The sequence below is a fragment of the Melospiza georgiana genome, chromosome 17, assembly GCF_028018845.1.
Source record: "Melospiza georgiana isolate bMelGeo1 chromosome 17, bMelGeo1.pri, whole genome shotgun sequence".
In the NCBI taxonomy this organism is placed as follows: domain Eukaryota; kingdom Metazoa; phylum Chordata; class Aves; order Passeriformes; family Passerellidae; genus Melospiza; species Melospiza georgiana.
In genome coordinates, this window is record NC_080446.1 from 3511464 (window position 1) to 3528245 (window position 16782).

Here is a 16782-nt window from a genome sequence, read left to right on the forward strand (position 1 = left end):
CCCCTGCAGCCTCCCACTGCCAAAACCTTGCCACACAAACCCAATATAGCATCATGTTATTTAGGGCTGGAAGAGACTTTCTTTCTAGTCCTATTTTTACCCATAAAATCTTGTTTGTCAACATCTTCCCCAAAACACAATTCCTAATAGGTTTAGTGCTTCAGTATATGCCCTCTGACACACACAGGGAGCAGTACACACCTCAACCTGGTTTTGGATCCTGCCTAGGTTTTATTTGCATCACCAAATTTGTTCCCATTCATCAGTGCTGATATTGAATTAGTTTTCCTGTTGTTAAGTTGCTTTGTTAAAGCATTAATTTTACCTTAAGGATTTGTGTGGTATTATGGCCACAGATTAAGACTTCTGGCCTGTATTTTTCATTTACTATCAGCATTCCATGAGTCACATGGATGAAAGGGTCAATAGTGGTTTTTTTTTGGACTTTAAGATACTTTGAGATTTTTTACAGCTGATTTAAAGTGTCCTGATGGAACTGGATAAATGTCACGTAGAAGTACTTAGAGGCTGTGTCTTCCAGGGAGCTGTAATGTTACCACAGTTTGGTTATAAGCCATCCTCTTAAGTACTTAAACATAAAAAAGTGGTTTTCTTTCTCACAAGTAAGGTACCTATTGACTACTCATGACAACTGCCTGAATATGCTCTGAATTTATGTAATGCCTGAGGCTTAGAGGGGCAAGAGCCAGTTAAACAAGGGGTGAACTCACTCGAACAAATTTGTGGGTGCTTTGCAAAGTAGTCAAAGAGAATTCTTGTGCCATGGGTGTACAGACTATTTTCACTTTAAAATCCTCTCTATGAAAGTCTCATTACCAGTCCCTAATGACTGTCAGGGTTCAAAACCCAGTGCTAAACAAGGTGATTCTAATAGAGTCAATTAATTAATATCTAATCCATTTTTTAAGCATCACAAGGTTTGTGCACGTGCATCTGCCTCATGTTTTTGATTCACTGATTGACAGAACAAGCAGTGCTGAGTACAGCACCAGGAGCATGTTCTTAATCCAGCCAGGACTGGAAGTGTTTCAGAGCAAGCTAGTTGGGATATATTAGACTGATTCTTTTCAAAGATTCTTATGCCATTAACAAAAGGAGGGATTGGATGAGAGCCATGGGAGCTGTTTCATAACCTCCTGTGGTCTTGTTTTCCAGCTGACTGTGACGGCCACTCAGGTTCTACTGCTCAGGTCAGACATTCTGGAGCAGCACTGACAGCTAAGCCTTGATGGAGTCAGCCTTCAATTACACTTTCTGCTTTACATTTAGCCTCTGCAAAGCAAAGCCTCCTACACATTACAGGGGTACTCACTGGGCAAAATTTAGGTCACATCAACAGCCCTCCCTACTCTTTTTACATTAATAGAGCTATAATCAGTGTTTGTATCTAAAAATCTATGATTTATCATTCTTGAGAGTCAGATTTTTCTTGAAGACATCCTTATGTCATTGCACATGCCCAAATTAAACATTCTGTCTCAAACACACAGCTGGGAGTATGACAGGCTCACTCAGCTGAGCTGCTGTCCTTTCTCCTCCGTAAAAAGAAGCCATTACAGAGATTTCCTCCTCTCCACCAAAATGGTAAATACAAACGAAAAAAAAAATCAAAATTGACTTCCGTAACATGCTTTGGCAGCTACTGAGGTGAGCACCTACATGGGGAAAAGGGAGTCAGGGCTGTTCCCACCTGTGTTAGGAAACCACAGTCTGAGAAGAGCAATACTTCCCTGGGAAGCTGAGCCAGGACTGTAACAGTTACCTCAAATCTCCAAACTTGTAAGTACAAATGCAATTAGGAGATTGGCACAAGCAGCAGTTCAGAGGGTTCTGTGCACATACACGTTTGTGCCTTGGCTGGGAGGAGGAACAGGTAAAATTACACTCCTTAAAAAAAAGTAATTCGACCATTAGCTCCAGAATGCCTCTTAATGCTCCCTTTGCTCACAGGGAATCATTTGCATTGAGCTCCTCAAATGGAAAGACACAAAAAGCCATCACAGTCTCTGCAGCCCCTGAGTGCTTGGTGTTCCAACTCATCCCAGTTATGAAAAAGTTTTGTACAGCTTTTTTAGTTCTAGTTATTTATGGGTTATTTTAGCTCCAAATGGAGAAAATGTTGAAAAGGAAAATTATGCAAAAGTCTCAGACCTCAAATCAAATCACTTTTTGTCCAGAAGCAAAAAAATGAACACAGCAAAGTAAGGCATAAAAAAACTGCCTCATCCTGCCCAATATTATAAGGCTTAAGAGATTATGTGAAAAAGGATTTACAAACTTTGATTTAAAAATAAGAACAAAAGCAAAATGGTCATTATTACATGTTTGATATGGAAAACACCAAACCTTTTTTTATTTGTACCAGATGTGGATAGGCAGATGTGAACTGTTGGACAATATTCACAGAAGTGGAATTAGAGAAATATCCATAATTAATAGCATGCCTGTGGAAACATGTTCTGTGCTTCAAAAAGAATTCAGGTGGTATTAGAACTGGAAGAACCTCCTTACCCTGAAGATGTTGACAAATCTGAAGAAATTCCAAGCAGTGAAAAAAATCCTGATCGGAGAAACAGATTACTTGTGCAGAAACATTAAAGGAACCAATCTTCTGCTCTCAATTACACCAATGTGGTCCAGTTAAATTCAGTGGCAGTCTACCAATAGAACCAGGAGGAAAGCTTGATTGTAACATATGATATAAAGGATTTGCTTAGAAATGATCAGAGGAAGAATTCCCTTTAGGAAGGAAAGGAATTGGTAAAACATTTTGGGAAACAATATGTCCTGTAAGATTTAAGTACAAAGAAGGAAAATACAGCCAGAGGATGTTCCACTGCAGTAACATCTTCTAAATAACCAGAGGAGGTCCTCTGGGAAATTTAACAGAAGTTAGAACACAGCTACTCACTGTACAGAACAATTACACACAGGAGGTCTTCAGAGAAAGCCATCAGGCTCTTCTTCCCCTGGATATCTCTGTCATCCTTGGAATCATCACAACATCTATGCTCATCTTTTCTGTGCCCACATCCATTGTTTCTCCCCCCCTTAATTCACACAGTAGTGACTAATGCATTATGAAAATTCATCCATGAAGGATCAGTTATAAAATGTGGTTGCATTGCCTATGTGCTGTGTCTACCAGATGTTTCCTTTTGTGTTCATCAAGAACATATTTTGTAAGAAGACCTCCTCTAAGCAAAACACCCTCACCATTCTTGGTTTAATTACAATGACACTGCAAAAAATGGGGCCAGAAAAAGAGAAATCTTATCCTTGCCTCCTGGACAATAGGATCAAGAGAGAATTTCTAGGATAGATCTGACAATAGTTATATAGAATCAGAGAATCACAGAACCCTTAAGGTTGGAAAAGATGTCTAAGGTCATCAACGATCAACTCAGCACCACCACCTTGCTCACCACTAAACCATCTCCTCAAGTGCCATACCCACACATTTTTTGCACATTTCTAGGGATGGTGTCTCCACTACTCTCCTAGGTAGTCTATTCAACAACTTGGCAAGCTTGACAACTCTTTCAGTGCAGAAATTTTTCCTGAGCTCCCGTCTAAACTTTCCCTGATGCAACTTGAGGTCGTTTGCTCCTGCCCTGGCATTTGTTACCTGGGAGAAGAGACCAACCCCCCGCTCACTGCATCCTCCTTGTCAGGGAGTTGTGGAGCCAAAGGTCCCCCTTGAACCTCCTTTTCTCCAGGCTGAGCCCCCCTAGCTCCCTCAGCTGCTCCTGTTAGATAAATTTACCAGTTGCTGGTCACAGAGTGCATTAATTTGCTCCCAGAGTTGGTGGGCTTCTTCTTGAAGTTGCACCACCCTCCCTGCAGTGCGTGTTCCCTGGGGTTCCCTGGGTGCTGGCTCTCCCGTGGTTTCTGTCCCCGCCCTTTGGAACGTGGCACACCGCGATGTGACAGAGGAGCTGCTGCCGGGAGCCGCCTGCGGGAACCACCAACAATTACAGCCCCAACCTGTCCCCAGCTGGGGAGGGGACACCTGCCACACCTTCCCGAGGGAGGGGACACCTTCCCTCCCCTGTCATGTCATCACAGTGGCCTTTGAGGATGCTGAAAGCTCTGGATATCCCTGGGATGCTGAAAACAGCACAGTCCTATTGCTGGGTACCAATATATGGCCAAGCATCTTCCAGGTCTTGCTTAGGGTTAAATGAGTAGTTAAGGACCACCAGTTGCTGTTCTGGACGTGCTGGACCTTTAACATGAACTGGTGCCTCAATGTCACTCCTCGTGCACCTCCCTCAATCCCTTTGGCAGTTTGCTGTCCCCTCGGGGTGTCCAGTGCAGCTGGAATTGACAGTTCAGGGGTGCAAACTCAGCCTGCCATGGGTCCCTACAGGGAGGCTCCAGGGCACCTGCACTGCACTGCTGCCATTGTCTGTGGGGAACACAGCCTGTCCCAGCCTGCAGCAAGGCACACACCCCACACCAGGTCACTTGTGCCATTCAGGTGACTGTGCCACCCACCCCTGCAACTCCCTGATGTTTCTGGCTTCAGAAATTGATAGAAATCTTAAGGCAAAACAAAACCAAATCTGGAGTTTAGCATAGCAAAGAATCAATCTAAAATTAAATGGGATTTACTTCGCCTCCCAAGCTCTGGATGTGACAAATTTCAGAACAATGAGATATGGATCATTTAGAAGTCAGTGATCAAAATAGCATTTCTGATGGAAAGATTCCAGATTGGACTGCAGCAACAGTAACTATGTTGCAGTAAGGCCAAGTCTAAAAAAGCCCCATAGATATACAAAGGGAAAGAGCCATTTTTTCACGTGTCCTCACATGAACATCCCCCCTTGATCACTGTGTGACAATAAGAGAGCTGGAGTCAACACAAAACTATTTAGTTGACAATCCCAAAACTATTTAGTTGATAATCCCCTAATTCTTTACATAGCTTGTATTGCTTTAAATATCTTTGCCCCCTGAAAAGTTAAATTCATCCCACATTCTTCTAGGAAGGCTCAGGGCTGGCATTCCAGCAGAGTTCCTGAGGGGAGCCTTACAGAACTGGAATGTGTTCACAGGTACTCTCCCTTCCCCCTAAGTGAGAAATCACAATTATGGGATGCAGGGAGAATTAACATCATTTGGGAGACAAAGGTTTCATAGTACAGCACAACTTAAAACAGACCACAAGTCTGCATTAAACACAATCAACTCCAAAATAAAAAATAATACAGAGCACAGTAAATGGCTTCAAGGGATCCTCAGCCTTTTTTTTTCTGCTGTTGTGAGAAATCATGTGCTATTATTCAAAAAAACCCAGGAATGTAAAGAAGTCCTAAAAGCAATGAAATCCTAATAGTTTTTTAACAGACTAAAAGGATTTGAATTCTCCAACTAAATTAATTGATCATAAGATTGATTCATAAAAATTCATACTTTAACCCTGCTGGTCTGCAGGGCTGTGTGACTCTGGCAAGCACAAAGGTTGTGGTCAATGAAACAAGACTTGTTCTTCCACTCAAAGCTGCAGATCCCACCATGCCTCAGGTTGTTCCTAGTGCTGCCATGTGCTGGAGATGAATGCAGAGAGCAGGTTTACAAAACTTCCAAATCCTGATTTAGTGAAAACTCCTGTTACCGACTTTTCTAAAGACATTTTACCAACTCAATGAATTTAACCAATTTAATGAATTCTATTTTCCTCTAGGCTCTGGCCAAAGGGGCTGTGAGCTGCAAACAAATGTGTATGGAAAGATTTTCAGACTGAAAGGAGGGAAAAGTTCTCATCTCCTTGGGACTGCACAGAAGTCCTTCCTCTATGAAAAGCTTGCAGTGGGTTGGAAAGGTGTAACTGCCAGTATTTTCATTTTACTAATGCAGCTCAGACTTCAGCAGTTCAGGTGGCAAATTTACAGTAAATTTGATACACCTGGCCTAATTTCTATTACATTCACATTATTCAAAAACAAGATGCTTTTCTACTCTTCTTTGCCCTAAAAGAAATGGAACTCTGGCAACAGCACCTTTTGAGAGCACTCCACAGCTGGTGAACATTTCTAGTTCATTTTGTTCAACAATGGAACAGAAATACTTGTTAATCACTGCAGCTAATCCACTTTATAACTGGCACAGTCATAATTGATAAGAAAGCAATTCCTTGTGCCAGCTGCATAATTTCATTCACAATTTTACTTAATCTTTCAAGCAATCTCAAAAGCCCTCAGGCCCTTCCCAGATGCAGAAGAGAGAAAACCTCCATTCCTCTGTTTTGAGAACACCCTCAGCTTCCAGTTCAATTTAACACCATGGATTTCTGGATTGTACATCCTTGGTTTTTGGGCTGCCATCACAAAACAGGTGCTTTCACTCATAGAACAGAATTATCCCTTGCAATGCAGAACATCTGATGTGCACATCAGATTGCAGAGTAATTTTAGAATTTTCTATTAATATTTCTTTACAAACCTTTGTTTCAGATAATCCTGTATACGAGGTGGTTATAGCCAGAGGTATTTACAGAGTTTTTATCTACTCAATGAGCTTTTTTAATTCTACCTAAAGCTGGATTTTCCTTTCATGAATAGTTAATGTCACACCTATCAGCTCATAGGTTTGATCTTTATCTTTTTCATACAGGCCTTGGCATCTCCTGTGGCATTTAACTATAGGGGAAGAATCTGTTTCCTTATGAAAAATATAAATTGCTTACTTGATTTTTGATTTCAGAGCTATTAATGTGCTAAGAAAGAACACTTTCAATTGAAAGTAAAGGTTTTAGGCTTCTTCAAGGATAAAATCTAAACCCCCAGCATGACATGACTGTAATCCTGTCCAACAACACACACAAACCACAAGTTTCCAGCTCTCTGTTGACAGAGAACAGCCATCCACAGTGCTAAAGAAGCAGTTTCCCCATTAGGTGCCCTAACAAAGTTTTCAAACTATTCAAACACAGAGGCATAAATCAAGAAAACAAAGCTTTTGCAAGATGTTACATGTAAGTTATACTAAGAAGTTAAAGAAAACCATCTGGGCATAAAATGTAAATACAGCCAGCATAAAAAAAATCAGAGGAAAATAAAACCAACCATGCATTTCAAATGCCCCAAAGACAGAGGTTTCATTCTGTAAGACCACTGAAGTTTAACTTCAATCATCCAGCTTGGACAAAACAGTCATTTTTCAAAATACCAATGAGCCAGGGCACTAAAGCTTATGCAAGATGCAGCTTCTTTCAACTTTTTGGCTGATTTAAGATACGGTTCTTCAAGGTGGGGAATTATCAGCATCTCTTCAGTGGCACCTATGAATCAAAGAAAGAGATGGTGGCTTCCTAAATCATCATGGAAAATATCTATCTGGATTAAACCAACCTAAAAGGTTTGGTTCACTTTCCTGTATTGCCAAATCTTCAGTTTCTGAAGGGTAAATAAATTACCCTGGACTTACTTTATAGACGCAAGAGATCCTGAGTAACCCCAGGAGGAAGAAAGAGAAGAAAGTCTGAATACACTCCCAAAACCAGGGCTCTGCAGTGTTGGAAGGAGATTAGAAAAGACCTCAACATCCTCTATCCCTGTACAGCAGCTGTCTTTCAAAGGAGTCTACAATAAACCCAGAAAAAAGTCTTTTAAAAATCAAAACCTAGAACATACTGGTATAAAATGCCCAAACTCTGGATTTTTCATGCTGACTTAGTTCAGATCACTTACATAAGTAACATACTTGAGATTTGATTACATAGCTAGATTTTTTGTTTATTTATTTACTTTTAAACAGGATGCTTGCTTGGGTTTAAGTTAGTTTGGGGAAGGGGAAGTAGGAAGATTTTGAAAACAAACAAATTACTTACAAACAGACAAGCTAAAAAAATAAACCTGTAGTGCCAAAGCTCTCCCTGCCTCTCGAGACTGGTACCTTTGGATTCCCAGCACATTCCTGAGCTCATGGAGCATCTGGGAGGGACCAGCAGCCTGGAACCCTTGGCAGAGCCCAGCTCACAGAAGATGAGACTCAGTTTATCACTGATTTCAGAGATAATTATCAAGATAGGGATTTCTGGCTTAATTTCCTGATTCGAGAAGGGAGTACGTGATCCCAATCATAAACCATCCTGTGAGCAGCAAATGGTGTCTTAACAGCATTTATAGCTGAGGTTTAAAATACTCATGGAGTTTGTATAAAACAGATGTGAATTTTCAAACTAAACTAACAAACTGTTTTCCTAAGAGGAAAGAAGTTGAAGCAGCAGAGGGAAGCTCTGTGTCTTCCTGTGCTTCTGAGGAATCACAAAGGGAGTGATGGTTGTCTGATAGTTAATGTATGGAGTTTCAGTTTTCCTGCTGATCTGTTTTTATTCTCTTCTTCCCAATCATTTTTTCATAGTCTGCCTTTCACACTTCTGGGAAATTCTATCTACACATGCTTTCTTGATGGGGCTCATCTGTTTATTTAAAAAATACATGTTTTTTTTTTCCCTGCAGATATGATATTTTATTAGTCTTATGTGTTGAAGTTATTGTCCCAGATATTGTATTTACTTGGGCCTTTGGCCTGAAATGTGCATCTGTTCTCAATCCATCCATAGCAGCCCTAATCTCTAAGAGGCTCTGGAATCTCCAATGTGTTGGGTTTTTTCTTCTCTCCTTTCCTAAACCAGCTAATGTGGAATAGCCTGTGGAATTCCCTGGTTTAGACAATCTTTTCTGAACTATCTGACTTTCAGTTTTCCAACTATTTAAACCTGTCTTGACCAGGAACAGTCAGAACAGAGGAAAGTAGCAACCACTTCTTATGCATATGTGGTGGATCAAACAAACACATCTTTCTCTTTTGGCCCTTTAAGTTGATGCTACAAATCAAACTTTAAAATAAAATAAAAAATAGAATAGCTCCATGTCATTTTCAGGGAGGCCAAATGCTCATAGAGTATGTTCTTTAGCTGCAAAAAGCCTATACTGAAAAATTTGACATAGAATCATTGTGTGGAGTCACGGTGACTGTCAGTAAGGCAAAAATAACTAAATAAAAAAGCAAATAAAGTTTTTCACTGAAAACTGGCAAATAAATCTGAACTTTAATAGAAAACCTCAGGCTCAGAGCAGAATTTTCTTCACAGAAATAAAACATGCTCCTTTAATTACAGCTTAACATGTTCCTGCCAAGGCACTGCTGTGAAACACAGGCTGGAAGCACAATGGAGGCTCCCAGCACCTGGTGTGGCATTGCCTTGAGTGGTGATGGACTGGAAAGATGCAGCTCTTCCAAAGAGTGTGAACTGTGACCCAGCCTCCTCATGAGTGCCAGTCTCAGAAATCACAGGAGCTGTTTGTCTGAAAGAAAATCTCTCCAGAACATCAGGCAAACAACTTTTAGTTTTTTGCAAAACAGACACAAGTCCCAGTGGCCCAGTGCCACAGTGCCAGAACTCTGCAGAGTGAGAGTAGAAGAAATGCATTAATTAACTCAGCATTCAACTCCTCCCCTCAAACCCATGAAAATTGGCCTCTGTAGTAAATAATCATGGAGGATTTACCACATATGAGAAGAGCACAGAGTTTAAACAGTGTCATGCCCTTTATCCCACTGCGAACTGCAGTATCTGGACAATTGGCACAGCTGCTGTCCTTGTGTACTCTCACAGTTTGGTAACAGGAACCACAATCTCAATACCCCTGAGAACTGTAAATTTGTTACTTTATTTGTCTTGCTGCCTCATAACTTCTCCTTGATCTTGCTTTCTCTACTTATTTTACTGGCAGTAAAACTCAGTAGATTAATAATGCTATTAATACTTTAATTTCTCTGCCAGATCTTCTTGGGTGGCCAGTTTCCAGCTGTGTAACAATCTTTGCTTGCTCACATCTCCTTGTTCTCATTTCCACTGTTTTTACCTTTTTTTGTTGTATTATGCAAATTTTAAGACCTCAGTGCATTTTCAGAACTCAAGGTAGAAACTATTTGAAAGCAGTGGTTACAATTCATGAATAACTCATGCATCTTTTCTCAGAGTAACTAAAAGCAAATAAAGGTACCTGAATAACACTCTAGCTGGTCAGACATCTATGAGGTTTAGTGGAAAAGTTGATAATCATGATTTAATTCATATTTATGCTTATTTAACTGGAGCCTATAATAGTCCTCATTGCTTTATGCAGCTGCCCTGCAGTCAGTGATTTTCTGCCTGTCACTATTATGGCAATGATGGACATGTAAGATCCTTGCCTGCAGATTCTGACTGATCCCAAAGTGAATACAAGTCCTGCGCCCTCTTCAGCTATTTGTCATTATCACTACCAGTCTGACTTTAACTCATACACACATTAAGTTAAACTTTGCTGGCAAATTTACAAATATTAAAAGCAGAAACTCTGACTCCTACTCCTCTATTCCTCGACTGAGAAAAGATAAAACAGTAAAATGAAAAATGTCAAAACAATAATAAATTACCCCAGAGCCAGGGATAATAAATTACATTATGGCCTTTCTAATGTGTGAAATGCTGTTACTCAAAACTAGAAAGGCATGGAAACAATTGCACTTCAGAGTGAGAGAAGTATGATCCCAGCTCTTTTGTTCCAGTTCAAACACCACACAGGACCCTTGCTAACAGCTGTGGAGTATTGTGCCTCCTTAGGTCAGCAAGGTATATCCAGGCTGCAGAGAACAGCTTGAAGCATCATTGTTTCTTTGGAAGTGAGAGTCAATAAAAATACTGACAAAGGAATGCAGCCAGCCTCTTGGAGTTGTACATATTCCAGTTCTCCTTTATCCCCTCCCTCATCAAGTCCTTCAAAGAATGAAACAGCTTTTTGAACTTGCCTTTTTTTTTTCCTAATTTGCCTCAATATTCTTTTCGATGCTTGCCACAATGTATATTCTAAAATACATGAAAAGTAATACTGTAATAAGAAGTGATCCCAGACTGTCTATTTTCTCCAAGTCTCTAACAACACAACCATGGCCTGACAATGTTTGCAGCTGAAGAATTTTAGACAGGGAAACAGCAGTGTACTTGGGAAGCTCAAATGACAGGCAACCACTCTAAACAGCCTGGTGCCTGCTTAGCTCTTTTCTTTAAAGAAGCACTCAGAGGCAAAAAAGAGAAGCAAACCCCCAGCTATGCTGCTGGAGGGATAAACTTTACCCTTGGCCAGAGATTAACATCTCATTTTCTTCCTTTACCATGTTTCTTTATTTCTTTTCTCTACACCCCCTACTAATATCCGGTTGTATCTTTTTACTTTTCGTTTATTCCTCCTTCTGTTTGCTTCTGTTTTCTTTATAATAAAAAAGATACCTCTGTGAAATGTGAGTTAATTGACTTTCTCTTTTCCCCACGCTTTGTCTATTGTTTTTCCTCATTATCTTTCCCATTTCCCCACAAAACACTGCTACCTGCCCTGTCCTATTTTGGCTGATGCCCTGGTGTTCCCCCCTAGGAGCTCAGGGAGTGCACTCTTTTGGCACCCACTCTTTCCTTATAATCTGATTTACTGAAACTTGCTTTGCCAGCCCTGATAAAGGAGGTTGAAATGCAGTTGTGGAAATGTGAGAAAGCTCCATCAGCTGCATTCAGAACTTCCATGCAGGTTGTATGGACTGTTACTGTCCCTCTACCTCTCTTCCTACCCTGCTGTTTCACCCACACAGAAGGTAAATCATGTACTTAGATGTACCAAATGTAAGAAATCCTGCCATGCCTGAAGTTCTGCACTGCTGTTATTCCCAGGCTTGTGTTCTTAAGCTGAATGTGAGGTCAAGACCCTCCACAATAAGCACAACCATGTCAATGAGAACAGATAAATAGATTCAGAATTCCCATGTTACGTTAGGTTTATGTTCATCTCGTAACTCCCTGTGTTTACTTTGCAGCCCTCTGCCTCTTCTGGAAAGGACTGTTCCTTTTGAACCATCAAGGAAGATGCTGTCAACTCTTGTTCTTCCAACAAACCAGACTAAACAAGACATTGCCCCAGAGATGAATTTCATAACTGGGGCTGCCTTGGGAATCTGTGCCATCTGGTATTTACCATCAGCACCTCGAGCTGAGAACAGCTGGGTACCTGGATCTGCCTGCAGTTACCCCTTTGCTGGTCTGCAATCACACCTCAGTGGAAGTTTAGAGTGCTCAAAGCCAGCTGTGCACCCTGAGCACCGCAGGAAGGGCTGGAACACTGCACAGGCACCTCAATGCATGAGCTTCCTGAACCTCCCTTGGTGAAACCCAGCCCAGCCCAGCCCCCACAAGCTGCACACCAGGTCTGCAGGTGTTACCCAGCCTCACTCAGCCCCTGAGCCCCCAGGCAGCCTCTCCAGGACTGCCGTGATGTGACTGCTCAGCCTCTGCACCAAACTGGAGTAACCCCAGAGGGCTGACAGCACTCACAACACTGATGCCAACTTGGCCTTGTCTCTGTGTTCATTTGTGCGATTTCATCCCAACAAATCTGGAGAGTTATAATATCATGCCACTGCAAAATGCAATTTATTCACAAAAATAGGTTCAGCAACTAAAGGTTCAGGTTCAATCAAAGCTTATCAACAAAGCAAGCTGCTCTCAGAGGGCTAGGTGTGAGCAGCACTTGCAGTTTGTCATGTCACACTGTTTAAATAATACAAGTTCATTTTTCATTGTATTTTCCCTTTACTAGCTCATACAGGCAGACACTTGTTTATTTCTCTCTGAAAGTCTTTTCTTAGTGAGAGATAAGTTACTTGGGGAGAGGAAAGGTTATATATTCAAACATGGTGTCAAGGTTGTTGCTAAACTGATGAGTCTCAGCTGTGGATTGTTCCAAAAAAGAAATGGTCAAACCTGTATTTGTCTTTAAAATTGGATTTACCAAGAAGTTGCAATAATGAGTCATTAACTTCATTAGTAGCTGGTAACTGCTGCAGAACTTTTCTTTATTATACAAGGCAGCACCAGAAACATTAATCTCTTACAAATGTGGAAGTACAAATTTGAAGAGGAGATTTGCTAGAGAATAAAGGTGGTTATGACCAGCCTGTTTGGTTTTTATATAGGTGAATAAATTATTATCACACAATATTCTGACTGTTGTACAATAACAGTCTGGTCCACCTGGGCGCATCATATACAATAAATCAGGTTTTTGCCATCAATGTGCACATTTTTTTGCACCACATATTACATTAAGCTTTGCTCCAGACTGCCCTAATTATGTAACAAGACTGGCTGCTAGAAAACAACTGTGTCACCTATGGGTTTGTAAATAGATTTTCCTGTCTATCAGGGCTCCAACACAGGTTATTTTTAATACCTGCAGTCACCTGCAGGTCACATCACAGAGCCACAGCAAGAGAAAAGCCCTAAAAGTGCTTAACCAGGCAAAATGCATCAGCAGAACCCAGAGAGGCCAAGCTTTACTGCAAAATTCGTGTTCTTAATTAAAAACCAGCAGATGTTGTAATGAATTAGCAGATGAAGCTCTTCACAGCCAGAAGGGCTACGAACCACAAGATTTGCAGAACAAGCTTTGGGCTCTTACTCCACCCAAGTCGCTGTATCTCTGCTCAAAGGGAGATGAAAAAGTGCCCCAGTACCCCCCCACTGCTGCTCCAGGAGCCCCCAGGGCACAACATGGCAGTGGCCAGCACTCACCTCTCCAGCAGCTCAGGGCTCCCCTCCCTGCAGGCTCTGCTCCAGGCAGGACAGCGCATTCAGGGCTTGTGGTCCTTTGGCTTTCCAGAAAATGCAAAAAAAGCCTCTTCCAAGGCATCCAGGCAGGCTCCAGCTCCAGGAAAAGGAGCTCCCAAGGAGCAGCTGCCAGAGAAGCACATGGATTTCACTTTTTGTATAATAACCTGGGGATCAGCCATAGCTCTGGGGACATCCCCAGTCTCAAGCCCCCTTCCTCCAGCTTATCTTTACACCTCCCTCTCCTCCCAGGAGTGCAGACTCCCCCAGCCACTCACACTACAAATGATTGACCACAAGTTTCATATCAGTCTGCTGAGGAAGGAAAACCAGGCCAGACCCAAACCCTTATACATGCACACCACTCCTCCCTCTCCACAGCACCCTCCAGACTGGCCTCTGCCCAAAATGATTTGTTTTGGTGCTTGAGTTTTCTTCCCTGCCATTGCACCTCCAGAAATAAGCTGTCCCTCCCAAGTCCTTGCTCATTTTTAAATGTGTGAAGTTCTTTTGGCAAGACAACCTCCTCAGTTTTTCACCTCCAGCTTCTTGTTTGCTGGCAGCTCCCTGTCCATTCTTTACAAACACTGGAAGTGCTCAGATTGATCCATTTTGATATGGAATTCTCTTTGTTCAGTAACGTGCCCAAACATGAACAAATGTGAAGGAAAAGAACTGTTTCACTTAATAATGATAGAAAATTCTCTTCCTGTTAAATCCTGTTATTTTCACAAAGACAGAGATTGTTTGGATCAAGGAAGGGAGGTCAGGTTCAGATCCTGGGGAGAGTGGTGTGTAGTGATAATAACACTTAGGATTTCTGCAGCATTCCTTATCCAGAGATCTGAGCCCTGTCTCCAGTACATTACAACAGCAGGATATGTTATCTTATGCAAACTCCTTCCTAAATTTCACAATAGCTGTAACAAGCAGGAATCATTAAATTAGTGTGGCTGAAAAACAGCCACAGAGCTCCCTCTTTACTTTGCTTTTATTGAAATAAAGTGAAGCAGTCAGATGCTGAGGCATTAGTCCTCTTCACTGTTTACCAAGTATCTACATTACTCTTAATGGGATATAAATACTAAAAGTAATAAAAAGGGGGGGGGAGAACAAAAAGGAGTATCCAAACTCTCCTCCTTTAAGCAAGTTACCCAGTTGCAACCCCTACAAATGCTCAGTTGCCCTTTTACTACATCTGGTTCAAAGGCCACTAAAAATGGGATTCTTTGCACTGACATCAAAGGGCTTTGAAAGGGACTGTCTGAAACACGAGGGGAGACAAGATTGACTTCAGATTAACTTTCTGCTTATAGAACTCCAGCAAAAAGTAACAAATAATAATCAGAAGATAAGGTTTTCTTGAGAACCTACTGATTTCAGCACATTTTTCCAACATCAGCTACCACTATGAAGTTGCTTGCTTTGTGAGAGTGGTGCAGAGTGTGCTACTAAACACAGTTTGCAGCTTAATATGACCTTTTATTTTCAAAAACACTAAAGAACACGGTGACTAAGAAGGAAGCAAGAGGGTGGGAAAAGAATATGAATAGTTTATAAAGCACTGGATTGGTTGTCTTTATTTAGTGCCATATCTGTATTGATCAGGCTTTCCTCCTGGCCTGCTGTGAAGCTGTAAGAAAAGGCAACAGTGCCAAAAAATCCTGCACTGCTGCTGAAACCCTACCCTACCTTTTAACTACAGGCTTTATTACTTGTGTAAATACATCCTAGGAACTCAGCTTTTAAAGTGGTTTCTCTCAGTAACCAACTTTATTTAAACACATCTGGAACTTCTTTGTAACTCACAACTGCTTTGTGTAGTCACCTGTATGATGAAGGTTAAATGCTGTGGAATTACTGCTGGGGGCTCTGATTGCCCCACAATCACAGGAGGGGATGTATAAAGCAGGGATACAAGGGGCAGAGGAGTCCTAAACAAACCCAAGATTATGTTCCTAATTGAAATGGCAGCCCAGGGTTTTCGCATATAAAATCTGGAATCTGAGCTTACTTGCATTAACATCATCTGTTTCAGCTGCTCCACATTCCAGGACTCCTTCAGCCTTGACCTCATCCCTGAGATTATTCTCCCTTCAGTCAATTAGAAGTTCTCAAATATACAATATTTATACCCAGCAATGAGGCAGATCTGCTGATTGTCTTTCTTCAGCTGCCTGGGTGGCCCTAAGAATGAGGAAGTGTCCCAGGGCTGGGGAATTCCCATTGTCTGAGCAGGGCTCAGCTCTGCCAGGGCTGCACAAGGGCACAGCGGATGTGCTGGAGTTGGGAAATTGAAGGTACAAAGAGAAGGATTAATTCTACACATTTTGAACATGGCTCTCAAGGTTTATGCAAAGCACCCATCCACCCTAATGATCTTGAAACTGGAAAAGAAAAAGGATTCTACAGACTTAAAACAACTTTAAAGGAAAAGCTGAAAAATATTATGAATTAAGTCTGTTGGCTTCCAATCTCTGCCTGCTACCTCCAAGGCTACTACTGTTTTTACTGTTTGGGTTTTTTTGTTTACTAAATGAAAACATAATCATTAAATAGATTTACAAAACTATTTTGCATCATATGTGAATATCACTGACAATGATATCCAGATATCTTTTATTTCTTATCCCAAATCATAACAGACCCTGGATTTTAAAAATTTATTTGTTGCTATTTCCTTAATTGTGTTTCTTGTTTTGAGAGTGCTGTATTTATGAAACAAAAAGTTCTCAAGTAATTAGGTAATATATGACCCAAACAACTTGATAATCAATGTGAATCAATAAATGAGAATCAGGCCCACAGTACCAGAAGTATTCATTCCTTTGATGAGAGTATCTTTCTTCCTGTAGAGTCTATGTCTTATCTTCTTCTAAAACCTACATTAGGTCATTTGGCCAAACCCTTGCCCTTAATTTCTGAACCCTGGTAGCTGATTTAAGAATATATTTTATTACTCCTTTTGTTTGCACAGCAGTGGGTGCTGATATAGTCTCCCCTGGCTCTTCAGAGATTAAACAGCACACGGAAGAAAAGGTAGAGCAATGTAGAAGATGCCCTCAAAATTTCATGTCGAAAACACAAAAATAATTTTTAGGAAAATGTTGTTA

At 41.1% G+C, this 16782-nt stretch overlaps 1 protein-coding gene across 2 annotated transcripts in view; it reads right to left on the bottom strand.

Moving 5' to 3' along the window:
- Window positions 1-16782, bottom strand: part of PRELID3B (PRELI domain containing 3B) — a 126362-nt gene that overhangs the window by 40510 nt on the left and 69070 nt on the right. Inside the window, exon 1 of one of the 2 annotated variants that reach the window (XM_058036038.1) lies at window positions 13634-13749. The exons of the other annotated variant lie outside the window; for it this stretch is intronic. The gene's annotated coding sequence lies outside the window, so the exon portion shown is untranslated. Of the gene's footprint in view, window positions 1-13633; window positions 13750-16782 lie in introns of those variants that run through there. 2 annotated transcript variants of the gene reach the window in all.